The following is a 12,491-nucleotide window of genomic DNA, read 5'->3' on the forward strand; positions in this document are numbered from 1 at the left end:
GATGGAGCTGGGCTCAGAGATGAGTATTCAGCTGGGCTCGGGGCTGGGCATGGAGCTGGGCTCAGAGCTGGGGATGGAGCTGGGCTCGGGGCTGGGGATGGAGCTGGGCTCGGGGCTGGGGATGGAGCTGGGCTCAGAGATGAGGATGGAGCTGGGCTCAGAGCTGAGGATGGAGCTGGGCTCGGGGCTGGGGATGGAGCTGGGCTCAGAGATGAGGATGGAGCTGGGCTCGGGGCTGGGGATGGAGCTGGGCTCGGGGCTGGGGATGGAGCTGGGCTCAGAGCTGGGGATGGAGCTGGGCTCGGGGCTGGGGATAGAGCTGGGCTCGGGGCTGGGCATAGAGCTGGGCTCGGGGCTGGGGATAGAGCTGGGCTCGGAGCTGGGGATGGAGCTGGGCTCAGAGCTGGGGATGGAGCTGGGCTCGGGGCTGGGGATGGAGCTCCCAGGGCTCCCAGCAGCTCCCCTGCTCTGCAGGAGCAGTGGATGGAACAGTGGCTGTGGTGAGGAGTGGGCCTGAGCCCGGGGAAGGTGACAGGCAGTGGTGACAGGGTGGCCTCGGGTGCTGGGCTCACAAATAACTCTGGGTTCATGGGCAGAGGTGACAGCAGCATCAGCCTGTGACAGAGCCAGGGCAGCAGCAGTGGGACAGGGTCACACTGCCCTCAGCAGGGTGGCACCGAGGAGCTCCGTGCTGGCCGTGTCTGCGGCATCAGTGAGCTGGGGAAAAGCACAAGTGTCCTGCATGCATTGAGCTTTGGAAAGGCCGGTGTCCCGGAGCCGCCGGGAAGCTCGGGGCAGCGGGGCAGGCACGGCCGAGGGTGTCAGCGCCGGGGACACGGCGCTGGGGACAGCCACCCGCGCGGGCGGGGACAGCCGCCGGTGGAAGGCAGGAGCTCGGGCTGCAGGAGCTCTGCTGCTGCATGTCCCTGCTAATGGCAGCAGTGACTCACCGCGCTTTGCTCACCGCTAATGACGAGCCGGGCTCCGCTGACTCCGGCTCGGATAAACCCGGCCTCCCTCCCGCATTGCCATTAACGGGCCACAGCTGGCTGCGGCGTGCCGGGAGGGAGGTGAGCAGCGCGGACCGCGAGAACATCACCTCGTCCGTGCTACCCCGAGTCCCAAACCCCCGCAGCTCCCCCGATGCCGAGGATCGGCACCAGAGCCAGAGGGAAAAGGAGAAAGGGAGCGAATTTGAGGGAGGCTGCAGTCACTGGAGCCTTCAGGAGCCACATGCTCCAGTTTTGGAGCTTGTTCTTGTAACCCACCCCACAGCTGCACCCCAAGACAGTGTCCATGGCGGGGGGTGGTGAGAGCCCCCAGCTCCTGGAGGAACAGCAAGAGGTGTCTGTGGGATGGAGGGACAGCATGGCCGGAGCAGGGACTGAGGAGCCTCAGGAGCTGCTCTCACTGCAGTCCCTGCTCCTACAGAAAGTTCTGGGTCAGGAGAGGAGAGCTCCTTTGGGGGTGAACTGGAAAACAAGCCTCGAGCCAGGCCTGGCTGTGGTGGCTTGCAGGGGACAAAGCACAGGAGTGGGGTCACCACGTGGAGCAGGGCCACAGTGGAGCAAGGACAATATCCAGAGCAGGGGCATCATGCAGCAAGTCTCTCTCCAAGGAGCAGGGTCACTGTGTGGAGCAGGGTCACCCTGTGGGACGGGATCACCCTGTGGGACAGGATCACCATGCAGATCTGGGCCATCACATGGAGCGGTGTCACAGTGTCACATCACCCCGGAGCAGGGTCACTGTGTGGAACGGGGTCACCGTGGAGCAGGGCGTCTGTGCACGTCGTTCCGGGATCCAGAGAGGAATGTCCAGCTCTGTGGCCTGTCCCAACAGCGTGCCCAGCTCACTGCCCTGCTCTGGCCCCCAGTGGGACCTGCTGTTCGGTGCCTGCTGATGGCAGAGGGTCCCAGCCTGACCCCCGTGCTTGGGTGAGTGTCCCCCACACCCCCGGCCCTCCCGCAGAGCCAGGGCTGTGAGTCAGGGAGCCGGGATGAGCAAGAGCCTGAGGCAGTCACACGGAGCCTCATCACTGCCGTGGGCTTGCCTGCCAGCCTGCCACGCTCCTCACGCTCCCCGGGAGGAGTTGATGGCCCCGGGCATCAGTGGCTGCTTTAGGCAGAGCAGGGCTGGCCCAAAGCAGGTCCTGCCTTCCCTCCTGGCAGGAGGAGGGAATGGGGACACCAGCATCGCCGCCAGGCCGGGTGGGCCAGGCTTGGTGGGATCGGACCCGTCTCCTCCGTGTGCAGCACACGCAGCTCTGGCTCCTGCAGAGGGGCCTGGGGAATGGAAGGGGTCAGCAATGTGCCAGGCTGGTTGTGGAGCCACTGCAGGAGCAGCATGTGAGGATGGAAAGGAAACGGTGTTGGGCTCTGAGAGGAGGGGAGGGGAAGGACGCTGAGCTCTGCCTGCTTTCCTGGTGCTGCTTCCCACAGGGTTAGGGGGCTGGAGGGGCTCCTGGGCCCTGCTGAGCTGCTCTGTCCATCCTCCACAGTCACAGCATGCCCCGTCTGCAGTGGGGTGTGACCCTGCTGGCACCTAGGCCAAGAGCCAGGGGAGACCCGAGGGTGTAGGAACAGAATTCTGTGTCTACCCATCAATCCTTGGATGCTGGATACATCCAAAGCACTCCTAGGATGGCTCCTGCCTGTGAAGATCCCAGGCTGTGTGGGATTGGAGGGGTCAGGGCTTGGTCCCCGGGGCTGGGGAGGTTTTCTGAGGCCAGGGCTAGAGGCTGGAGCCAGGGCTGCTCCCATGCTGGCAGGGCAGGGCAGAGCAGGGGCTCATCCTCCATCCTAACCAGGAATGTGTTGGCTCACTTGGATCAGAGAAACCCCTCCTCAGTCAGAGGGGCTGGGGAGGGGGAACAGTGGAAGGTTTCTGGGGGCTCCACAGGCACTGGAGCAGGGCTGGGGTGGGATGTGGGGATGCCAAGCTCATCAGGACAGCCCTGGCACCTGCCCTGCCAGTGGGTTTGAGGGCTTCCTGCAAATCCATCCTCACACTGCCTTAGGGCAAACCTGGGGTGGAGCTGCTTGGTTTGCTGTAAGGGGACACTAGACAGCTGCCCCACACTCTGCCCAGGCTGCAAGGTGGCACTTCTGGGCACAGAGACCTGCCAGGGCTGTCCCCAGGGCTCAGGAGGGTGGGGGTCAGTGGGACCCTGTACATCCCTGGCTCAGCCTTGGCACTGGCCACTTGGGGGGCTCAGCCTGCCCAGACCAGCCGTGTGTGTGTGTTGGACAGCAAGAATTCATTTTAACATGTCTTTTTGCCTCTTTTCTTCTTGAATTAGCAGATCTGGGACAGAGCTGGCTGTTGCTGTTTGTCACACACACACACAGGGTTGTCTGTACATTACCCTGACATCACAGGGATGTGTGACGTGTCTCTGGCGGTGCAGGCAGGAGGGGACATGGCTTTGGGAGACAGGAGGGAGTTATCAAAGGGTTGCAGACAGCTCCTGGAAAGGAGAATGAGGAGTAAGGATGGAGAGCACAGAGCTGGAGCAACAGTGAAGTGCTAGAGAAGCAAATTTTCTCCTGGTCTTTTCATCTTTCCTCTATTGCAGCAGGGCAGGAGCGAGCCCCTCGTGGCAGGGCCTTGGTTATTGTTTTAAGGCAAAGGATGGATAGCTTTGCAGGGGAGACTGAGGGAAACCCCCACACAAGCACAGCTGTGCCACGGTGGGGCTGGAGGTGAAGGCAGCAGCCAGGCAGGAGGAGCTGCTGTGCTCCCCAGTGTGGGGACACACAGTGACCTGTGTGGCACTGCCCGAGCTCCCGCAGAGTCCGGCACCTCCGCCCCGGGCAGCCCAGTCTGGAGGGGGCATTTCCCCAGGGGCCACAGGAGCTTGGGAAGCTGCCGAGCCTTTGGCAGCCAGGTCAGGACAGGAAGGTGTGAAAGACCTGGCCAGGCACTGCCCCGGCTCCTGAGGGGGGACAGCCCCTGGGACCCCCATTCCCTGGAGTCCCTCGGCGTGTCCAGCCCCCAGCGCTGCCTGTCCTGCCCTCCCTCCCAGCAGCACAGGGTGCAAGGTGCCAGAGGTGTCCCCATGTCCCCGCCTCTGCCCAGGAGGGGATGCCCAGCTCATTCCCATGCATGTCCCATCACTGCCCATGACCTCAGCTGGACCCGTCCCTGTCTGGGGCCAGCAAGCCCAGCCTCCAGCCCCAGGCTCTGCCTGGCAGCCGTGTGCCAGCTGACAGCTCCCTCCCCTCCTGGGAAGTCTCCCGGGTGCTCAGGACTGTTCTGTCGGGTGTTCTCAGGGGCCGCCATCGCAGAGAGCTTCTGTGTCTGCCTCCTCTCTGCTCTACCTCTCCCCACACCAGGGAAGACAGGCTGTGACAGTGGCAGCAATGCCACCCCAGGTTGCTCCCTAAGGACCCCACACCAAGCCCTTGCTCCTCCCGAAGCTCTCTGCACTGAGCCCCCTCTCCATGGCACAGCTGGCATGGGGATGCAGCCACACCTGGCTCAAGGCTGTGCTGCCACAAAACCGGCGTGGGAAATACGGGAGAAAGATTTCCAAGCCTGTGAAAGTGGGAATTTCTGCAGGGAGGCAGTGCTAGGCATCCTGGGGGAGGTGACAAAGAGCCCCAGCACGGGAGGGAGCCACAGGTCAGTGTCCCCAAGCAGGGAGAGCAGAGCTGGCAGAATGGCTGGAAGTGTTCCTGGGGCTGGAAGGGTTCCTGGGGCTGGAAGGGCTCCTTGGGGCTGGAAGTGTTCCTGGGGCTGGAAGGGCTTCTCATCCCTCCCACTGGAGCATCCTTGTCAGCCTCAGGAGAAACCCGGGAGGCAGAAAGGCTCCTGCTGTCCCTGAGCAGCCAAGGTCGTTTCTGGAGCCAGTGCAGATGCCAGCTGCCATGTGGCCCATGCCCGCAGGAGCGGGAGTAATTAGCTGGAAAGATAGTGAGGCAGCATGGGAAATGGGAAATGGGAAATGGGAAATGGGAAATGGGAAATGGGAAATGGGAAATGGGAAATGGGAAAGGAGAGGAGGAAACGGTGGAGCCGAGCCTGGACTGGCGACTCTCTGCTCCAGAGGTGCCTCTCCGTGCCAAGGCCTTCCCCCCTGGGGCTGTGGGGAGGTTTGGGCACGGGTGAGGTGCAAGTGGGAGCTGGCACTGGGTACCCACAGCACTCAGCATGTCCCCACACCCTGCCCGGCCTCCCAGGCTAGGTGGGGTTTGCTCCAGCTCGGTGCCCTCGGTGCTGTAGAGGAGAAGAGTCGATCTGATCCGGCTGGGAGCACGGAACAGCCGTGCTGAGGGAGGGAACAGCCCCGCGGGCCTGGCAGCCGGGGCAGTGCCCGCAGTAACAGTGCCCCACGCCATGGCAGCGCCCCGCAACAATGGCAGCATCCCTCAGCAACTACAGTGCTGTGCTGATGGCAGTGTCCCTGGCAGTGGCAGTGTCCCTGGCAGTGGCAGTGTCCCCTGGCAGTGTCCCCGGCAGTGGCAGTGTCCCTGGCAGTGGCAGTGTCCCCAGCAGTGTCCCTGGCAGTGTCCCTCAGCAGTGGCAGTGTCCCTGGCAGTGTCCCCGGCAGTGGCAGTGTCCCCAGCAGTGTCCCCGGCAGTGGCAGTGTCCCTGGCAGTGTCCCCAGCAGTGTCCCCGGCAGTGGCAGTGTCCCTGGCAGTGTCCCTCAGCAGTGGCAGTGTCCTCGGCAGTGGCAGTATCCCCAGCAGTGTCCCTGGCAGTGGCAGTGTCCCCAGCAGTGGCAGTGTCCCTGGCAGTGGCAGTGTCCCTGGCAGTGTCCCTCAGCAGTGGCAGTGTCCTCGGCAGTGGCAGTGTCCCCGGCAGTGTCCCTCAGCAGTGGCAGTGTCCCCAGCAGTGGCAGTGTCCCTGGCAGTGTCCCCGGCAGTGTCCCCAGCAGTGGCAGTGTCCCTGGCAGTGGCAGTGTCCCTCAGCAGTGGCAGTGTCCTCGGCAGTGGCAGTGTCCCCAGCAGTGTCCCCAGCAGTGGCAGTGTCCCTGGCAGTGTCCCTCAGCAGTGGCAGTGTCCCTGGCAGTGGCAGTGTCCCTGGCAGTGTCCCCGGCAGTGTCCCCAGCAGTGGCAGTGTCCCCGGCAGTGGCAGTGTCCCTCAGCAGTGGCAGTGTCCCTGGCAGTGGCAGTGTCCCCAGCAGTGGCAGTGTCCCTGGCAGTGGCAGTGTCCCCGGCAGTGGCAGTGTCCCTGGTAGTGGCAGTGTCCCCTGGCAGTGTCCCTGGCAGTGGCAGTGTCCCTCAGCAGTGGCAGTGTCCCTGGCAGTGGCAGTGTCCCTGGTAGTGGCAGTGTCCCCTGGCAGTGTCCCCGGCAGTAGCAGTGTCCCCGGCAGTGGCAGAGGCCGCAGAGCAGCTCCCTGGCGTGGTGCCACCTCCACTCTGTCTGTGCCCGGTCTGGAGCCGTCCTGCCCTGGGGCTGGAGCTGCCCTGGCATGCTGGGCTGGTTGTGCCCTGACCCTTCTCCTGCTTACATTTCTATCAGGCTCCAAGGGCACTCAGGCCCAGGGGGCTCCAGTGCCCTGAGAGGGGGGCAGGGGCTGTGTGTGCCCTGGAGGGGACTCAGACACCCGCCCCAGTGTCCCCAAGCTGGGCACAGCTGGTGCTGCTGTGCTGGCTGACTAGACTCCTGCAATGTTCCAGCTCGGATTGTTGGCGCTTCCAGAGATGCTGGGCATGGTGATCCTGGCAGCTCTGCTCTGGCTGGGGCACCCTCTGCTTGGGCACCTCACTGCCCAGATCGTGCTGGGCATGGCCCAGGGCCTTTCTCCAGGCAGATGCTGCAAGCCTGAGCACTGGAGATGGAGGCTCCTGGGCTGCTCCATCTGCTTGTCCTCTTGTGTGGGATCAAGGGCCACGAGCCAGGGCTTTGGGAGAGCCAGGCACTATCCCTGGCCCTTCTCTTGGCTCTCTGGGATCTCTGTGGAAAGGCCTTGCCCTCTATGCCCCGTGATGTCCAGCTGCAGGCAGAAGTAGGGCTCACTAGACATGCTGGAGAAGGTCCTGGTGCTGATGATGTGCAGCATGTGGGGGCATTCACAGTGTGTGGGGACAGCCTCGTGCCACTGTCCCCAGAGTGCCCTCCGAGTCAGTCTGCTTGTGGTTGTCAGTCTGAAAAACCTCCTGGAGAATGTTTTGGGGTCTTGTGGGCACCTGGGGCCTCCAGGGCACTGGAGCAAACTGGTTTTTAAGGAAACCAAGTAGGACAGTGACCTGCAGGACCAGCTGAGTTTCAGAGCTGGCAGAGAATGGTTTGGGAGGCTCTGGAATGGAAGGCTCTGGTTGATGTTCAAGGATGAGGGAACAGGAACTGCAGCCTGTTGGAGATGCCTGGATCCTGAAAGAAAAGGCAGCAGAGTGTGGAGAGATGGTCCCTAGGCTGTGCTGGGAGGGTGTGGAGGTGTGCTGGTGGTGGCCCCATCCGGGCAGAGAGGGTAGCAGAGCACTCTGTGCCTTGTGAGGGCTGCAGTGACAGCCAGGGTGAGGCTGGCAGGGGGAGGGTCACAGAGGGGGTGTTGGGATGGGGGGGCTGTGATGTCCTGCTCTGACACCCTCCTCAGGTGGGCTCACCTTGGCTTCTCTGCTCTCCTCCACCATGGATGGGACCGGTGCCAGGGCTCTGCCCAGGCTGCCTGGAGGAGCAGCCCCTGCTTTGGGTGAGGCTGTGCCTGCTCAGGCCATCGTGCAGATGGAGCAGTTAGGAATTCTTCTGTCTTACACAAACTCAATTTACTTTTTTCCTACCTAAATGTCTTTCCCACCTTGCCAAGGAAGCATCTGATCAGCAGCAATTAGCAAAGCAAGCTGCAGTAATGTCTGGGCAGATGTTTGGGAGCTCTGCGGGGCAGGGGCAGGCCTGGCAGGGCAGGGAAGAGGCACCTCTGGGGAGGCAGCACTGTCACTTGGGCACTTCTGCACAAGCACAGCCTCTGCAGCCAGGGGAGGGGATGAGCCTGGGAAGGGTCCAGGAGCGGCTGAGGGAGCGGGGGGGGTGGGTCTTAACCTGGAGAAAAGGAGGCTCGGGGGGGACCTTGTGGCTCTCCACAGCACCCTGACAGAAGGGGACAGCCAGGGGGTGGGGTAGGAATCAGGCTCTTCTCTCAGGGAACAGGGACAGGAAGAGAGGAAACGGCCTCAAGTTGCACTAGGGTAGGTTTAGATTGGATATCAGGGAGAAATTCTTCATGGAAAGGGTGCTCAGGCACTGGCACAGCTGCCCAGGGTAGTGGTGGCATCATCATCTCTGGGAAGTGTTCAAAAAATGTGTGGGTGGGGCCCCTGGGGCCATGGGTTAGTGGTGGCGTCGGCAGTGCTGGGTTAAGGGTTAGATTTAATGTCCTTAGAGGGATTTTCCAACCTTTATTTATCTGTGATTCCAAGCCCCCATGGCTGCCCAGGTTCTTGCCATGGTTTGATCTCAGCTCACCTTGCCTTGCTGCTGCTCACCAGTGCATCCAGGGAGAAGCTGGAATCGGGCTCTGCTTTCTCATCCATCAGCAGTGATTCTCTTTTCATTTGCTTTTTGGGCTTCACCTTTTTAATCCAGCTGTCTCCTGCCTTACAAATGTTCTTCTCTCAATTACTTACACCAGGCTGCAGGGCCAGTTCCATCCATCTCTGGCTGAGCTGGCAGAGCACAGGCAGGACACCCCAGCCACTGTGTCCCTGTCACCAGCCCCTACTGGTGCCCAGCTGGTCACCCTGGCAGGGGGGGCCTTCCCCTGAGCTCTCAGCACTGAGCCCACCCCGGGTGGCTCCTGCAGGGGTGTGGGAGCAGGCAGCTCCCCTCAGCCATCCTAGGGATGCAGGTGGACACTTCCCCTTCCCTGTCCCCCCCTGCTGCTGTGGGGATTCCCTCTTCAGGGACACGAGGCAGGAAAGGTGGCTGCCTCTCCCAGAGAGCGAGCTGGAGAGCAGCAGCTCCTTCCTGCCCTGCTGCAGCAGCTCCTGTGCCATCCCCAGACACGGGCTGGGCTGGAGGTCACCCAGGGGGGCTGGCCCTGAGCGGGGAGCAGAGCCCTGCCAGGGCTGCTGTGCCTCCTGTGACACCTCCCGGCCCAGCTGCAGGGAGGGAGTGCCCAGAGAGGAGGTCGGGGCTGCCTGGCCCTGAGGTGCACTCGGCTCTGGGAGGTGCCGGGTCCCCTCATGGAAGGAGGGGCTGTAGGAGATTCCCCACCCTGGCCCAGGTGTCCCACTGAGCACGGTGCTGTCCTTCCCACTGGGAGTTCCAGGCTCCTGTTAGGTGGATGCTCTGTGCTGTGCCCTGTCCTGCAGCCATGGAGAGTGCTCAGGTGTGGCAGGACATGTGGCACCCTCCCAGGTGCCAGGGCATGGCACGGCAGTCTCCCTCTGCCAAATCCCAGACAAGGGACCAGCCGGACCATCCCTGCACCAAGGCTGCTTCATTCCCTCTTAATGCTCTTATCTTGAAGGCTCCTCTCAGATTAAAGCCCCAGCAGCCAGTTCCCTCCCTGGATTTATTGCAATGCAGTTTTCTTCCCCTAATCTGATCCGGGTGTAAGCTGCTCTTTGGGAAGTGCATGGGGAGGACAGATGTGCCTGTCACTGCTGCAGCAGCCAGACTGGCAGAGAGCAGCGGGGAGGTGCCCTGCCCTTCTTGGTGCCATCTCTGGCTCTTCTCAAGTCTTGAACCCCATTTCTCCTTAAACTGCTGAGAGCAGCTCTGTGGAGCCACAGGTTGCTTTGGGCTCCTCACAACCAGAAAGACCTTGAGGGGCTGGAGCATGTCCAGAGAAGGGAACTGGGCTGGAGCACCAGGAGCAGCTGAAGGGCTCAGCCTGGAGCAAAGGAGGCTCAGGGGGACCCTTCTGGCTCTGCAGAATTCCCTGTGACAGGAGGGGACAGCCAGGTGGTGTTCAGGCTGTGCTCCCAGGGAACAGGGACAGGATGAGAGGAAATGGCCTCAAGCTGTGCCAGGGGATGTTTGGGTTTGGGTATTAGGGCAGATGTCTCTATAGAAAGGGTGCTGAGGTGCTGGCACAGCTGCCCAGGGCAGTGATGGCATCACCGTCCCTGAAGTGCTCAAGAGGTGTGTGGCTGTGGCACCTGGGGACAGGGGCTAGTGCTGAACATGGTGGCAGTGCTGGGTGACCTTGGTGATCCAAAAGGCCTTTTCCAACTTTAACAATTCCCTGCTCTGAGCCAGGGTGGACACTGGGGTGCATCCCCAGCTCCCTGGGCTCACGTGTGTGTTGTCCCTCCTCAGCCTGAGGCCCCCAGTGAGCGCGGTCACCGAGCTGCCACCACCCACAGCCGGCGCACGGGCCACCAGCATCCCCCTGCCCCCGCGGATGACGGCAGCGTCCTGCAGCAGCCGTGCCACCCGTGAGAGCCGTGCCACCCGTGAGAGCCGTGCCACCCGCAAGAGCCGTGACACCCACGAGAGCCGTGCCACCGGTGAGAGCCGTGCCACCCACGAGAGCCGTGCCACCTGTGAGAGCTGTGCCACCCACGAGAGCTGTGCCACCCACGAGAGCCGTGCCACCCGCGAGAGCCGTGCCACCCGCGAGAGCCACGCCCAGACTGTGAGTGCTCCGGGCAGGACTCTGGGGACAGGGGTGGCTCTGGGGGCTCTGTGGGTGAGGGGCACAAGGAGGCTGTGGATGCTGGGGATTGTGTCCTCTCGTGGGGCGCTGCTCTCTGCCCAGTGTGGCAGCAGAGGCTCTGCTGGCAGCGCAGGGGCACAGGGCTGTTAAGGGGACAGGGCTGAGCCGCTGTGAGGTGCTGGCAATGTCCCAGCATGGGCACAGAGGGTGGCTGGAGGACACTGCCGTGCACACTGCAGGACAGTGCTGTGGGTGCACACTGCAGGACAGTGCTGTGCACACTGCAGGACACTGTTACAGGTGTCCCTGGGGCAGGGAGGGCTGTGAGCAATGCCAGAGCCCAGGAGCAGTGGGAGCAGAGCCCACAGGGAGCCCCAGCCATGAGGCAGGGGGGAGCAGACCCGGAGCCCAGCATGGCTCGCTGGGGCTGCCCTGCTTTGCCCTGGCTCTGCACCCTCAGCCAGGGATGCACTCCCTGAGCTCTGGGCCTGCTGTGGCAGGCTGGGCACGAGCAGGGTGCAGAGGCAGGAGTGCTCTGACTAGCCAGAGAAGGAGGTCCTGTAGGAACTTGCCAGCCCACTGGAAGCCTGTGTTGCTCCTCAGGAAAGGGCAGGGCTTTGGGTTTGAGCAGCGCTGTGGCAGCTGCTGGTCGGTGGGGAAGGGATGTGTTCTGGAAGCAGCAGGCAGGGTGAACACAGAGCAGAGCTGCAGAGGAATAAATCCCATGGGCTTTCCCTCATCAGGAAAGATTTCCTGATGTGTCCCAGAAAGTGATACCAGCTCCATCAGCCCAGCCAGACCCAAATACTCAAAGAGTCTGGATTTGCCTTCCAAGGGGACAAGATGGGCAGCAAACCCAGTGAGCATCCAAAGTGTGTGAGGGGTTTGTCCTTCACAGCTTGGCAGCATCTGTGGGAGCGGTGGGAGGGGCTGCTGTGGGTGCCCTGTCCTGCTGTGGGTGCCCTGTCCTGCTGTGCCACCACCCAGCAGTAAAACACAGCTTCCCCAAAGAGCTCAGAGCTGGGAGCTCAGGGCCTCCCAGCACGGCACTTCCCCGCTGCTGCTGTGAGTTGTGTCATGGGGAAATCCATGGGGGTTTTAGCCAAGCTGATATCTTTGCTCCCCTTTGGGCAAATCAGAGGGGGTCTTTGTAGCCTTCTGGGCCGTTCTGGAAGAAGAGGCCGCCGGTTCTCTGCAGGCTGGATTCTGGAGGGTTCTCCCAACATCAAGGCCCTGGCAGTGGGGCAGGCGTGTGAAGGAGATTTGGGCATGAGGATGGGGGTCAGACATGCACCCATGGCGTGGCTGCTGTGCTGGGTGAAGATTCAGGTCCTGTCCAACCCAATCACAGCCCCACTGTACTGCAGGGAAGCCTTTCCTCAGCCTTCCTCCTCCTCCCAGCAGCAAAGGGTACCAGTGTCAGCCTGGTGAAGGCTGGGCCACAGCCAAGCTCTGGGCAGCACCAGGGACAGGGACAAAGGAGAGGAGCTCAGGGCGGTGTGGGTGTTCCCTGAAGGTGACACCAAGAGGGAGTGTGAGACAAAACTTGCTTTGGGCTTTGGGAAGGAAGACCTGGGAGCAAATGATCCCAGTCCCCATGGGGCACAAAGGTGAAAGGTTCACAGGGCAGTGATGTCCTTAGGGTGGGAGAAACCTCTGGGAATGCCCCTGGGTATTGGGGGATCCCCACACCCCCTGGGGGGACTCCCCTCCCCTGCAGGACCCAAACACCATGGTGGGAGCAGCAGCCCCAGTTCCCTGCCCCCCAGCAGTCATCAGCTGCCTCCTTCCCTTCACTGCAGCTGCTGGATTTCTCTCGGGGTTGTTTTTTTTTAATGTATGTGACACATGTTTGGTTCGAAGCACTTAATTGCCTCTTGGGATGCATTTCATTTATTCATTAAGAGAGAAATTGGAGTTGTTTGGTTTGCTTTATTTTGCT

The 12,491-nt window shown here is 62.1% G+C and overlaps 1 protein-coding gene across 8 annotated transcripts in view; it reads left to right on the top strand.

Annotated features, from left to right (window-relative positions):
• DLGAP4 (DLG associated protein 4) overlaps positions 1–12,491 on the top strand; it is a 146,444-nt gene that overhangs the window by 18,444 nt on the left and 115,509 nt on the right. For 5 of the 8 annotated variants that reach the window (XM_021536607.2, XM_021536610.2, XM_021536612.2 and 2 more), the window contains exon 1: positions 10,415–10,528. The exons of 2 other annotated variants lie outside the window; for them this stretch is intronic. The gene's annotated coding sequence lies outside the window, so the exon portion shown is untranslated. Of the gene's footprint in view, positions 1–10,302; positions 10,529–12,491 lie in introns of those variants that run through there. One more of the 8 variants, XM_077787048.1, reaches the window with a different exon arrangement.

Source organism: Lonchura striata, chromosome 17 (genome assembly GCF_046129695.1).
Source record: "Lonchura striata isolate bLonStr1 chromosome 17, bLonStr1.mat, whole genome shotgun sequence".
NCBI classification, from domain to species: Eukaryota; Metazoa; Chordata; class Aves; order Passeriformes; family Estrildidae; genus Lonchura; species Lonchura striata.